At 48.3% G+C, this 1,813-nt stretch overlaps 1 pseudogene; it reads left to right on the top strand.

Moving 5' to 3' along the window:
• Nucleotides 1–834: 834 nt before the first annotated feature.
• Nucleotides 835–1,587, top strand: LOC106735872 (zinc finger protein 664-like; annotated as a pseudogene).
• The last annotated feature ends 226 nt before the right edge of the window (nt 1,588–1,813 follow it).

The following is a 1,813-nucleotide window of genomic DNA, read 5'->3' as shown; positions in this document are numbered from 1 at the left end:
AGAAAATTTGTGGTGAGGTGTCCTTAGAGGAGAGGGTGCGTGAAGCCTTGGCCTACATTCTTCACTTGGAGATGCTAGAGGCAGGCAAGCATTCCACTCAGGTGATGAGGAGCCCTCCTGCACCTGGTGCCGAAGGCTGCTGTGGCTGGACGCCTCCATTGTTCGACCACAAGAAGGGCCGGATTCTCACCCAGACCCGCGTACCAGGAGACACATCTCTCTGGAAAATAAGACAGCTTCTTCTTCAAGATCAAAAAAGAAGACTGGCATGACACCTACGTAGGTATTCCCCAAAGGAAGGCTCCCCATCCTGAAACCCACAGGGCCTGCTTCTGGGAGAGGTGCCTGTCCACATACAGGAGGCCGCGTGTCTTACCAACTCTTCAGGAAGAGGCTGCGGGACCCAACCCCAGTGACTTGCCAGGAGCCCAGGGACACACTGCGCAGTCCTGCTTCTGGAATGAGGACCGCAAGATAATGCACAAGACAACAACTCCAAGGGTTTATAACTGCAAAGCTTTGCACCTTGGGAGCCCCTTGGAATGTTGGCAATTCAGGTTCTAACAGGAAATTCTATGTCAATGAGTTACAGAACTCAAGTGGAAGTAAATATCACTTTATAAGTGGTAATAATACTAAGAGACACTACGCGGGTGGAAACCTTCCATAGGCAGACAGACAGGTAGAAGCTGAGGCTGTCTGAATTTGCCTAACAGAGCAAGCCTGAGACAGACTGCCAAAATGGCCAAATAAAGACTTCATGACAGAGCAGTCCTGTCTCTGTAGTAGTTGTAAGAAATGTTCCCCTCTAAATCACTGTACCAAACAGGAAAAATGATCTATAAGTGCCCCGTGTGTAGGGAGTTTTTCTCTGAGAGAGCAGATCTTTCTATGTATTGGGAAGTCCACACTGCAGAGAAGCCCCATAAATGTGACAAGTGATAAGGGCTTCTTTCATATCTCAGAGCTTCACATCCACTGGTGAGACTACACAAGATAAATCTATAAATGTGACAACGAAACTTACCAGACATGAGAAAATCCACACAGTGGAGAAGTCCTACAAATGCTGTGAGTGTGGCAAAGTCTTCAACTGGAGCTCCCATCTCCAGATTCCCATGAGAGTTCATACAGGTGAAGAGCCCTACGTTTATGGTGAGTGTGGGATGGGCTTTAGTAATAGCTCGAACCTCTGTGTGCATCAGGGAGTCCACACTAGAGAGAAGCCCTTTCAATGTGGAGAGTGTGGGAAGGCCTTAAGGCACACTTCCAGACTGCATGCATCAGAGTCCACACTGGGTAGAAGTCTGTAAATGTTATGAGTGTGGAAAGACTTTCAGCCAGAGCTTGAGCCTCTGCATCCACCAGAGGGTCCACATTGGAGAGAAGAAGTCTTATAGGTGTTGTGGATGTGGGAAGGCCTTCAGTCAGAGCTCCAGTCTCTGCATCCACCAGAGGGTCCACACCAGGGAGAAGCCTTTTAAATGTGACAAGTGTGGAAAGGCCTTCAGCCAGAGCACGAGCCTCTGCATCCACCAATGGGTACACACGAAGAAGAGGAACCTTCTCAAGATATCCGTTATATAAGGTGTTTTGCTTGCAGCTAAAATCTTAAAACCCATGAGTGCCACTAGGAAGCAAACCTTGTAAATACCTGCATTGACCCAAGAAATACCTGCAGTGCTCCCCAGCAGAGAGTTCTTTTCGAGGAGGTGTACGTGCGGTTGATTTTCTGATTTGTGTCAAGTGTTCTGCATATACAAGTGTGTTCCGCATGTGATGTTGCACTTGGCATCTCTCCCAGTGTCTGCCC

The sequence above is a fragment of the Tupaia chinensis genome, unplaced genomic scaffold (genome assembly GCF_000334495.1).
Source record: "Tupaia chinensis unplaced genomic scaffold, TupChi_1.0 Scaffold000557_1, whole genome shotgun sequence".
NCBI lineage: Eukaryota > Metazoa > Chordata > Mammalia > Scandentia > Tupaiidae > Tupaia > Tupaia belangeri.
This window is presented reverse-complemented; position numbering and strand designations above follow the sequence as displayed.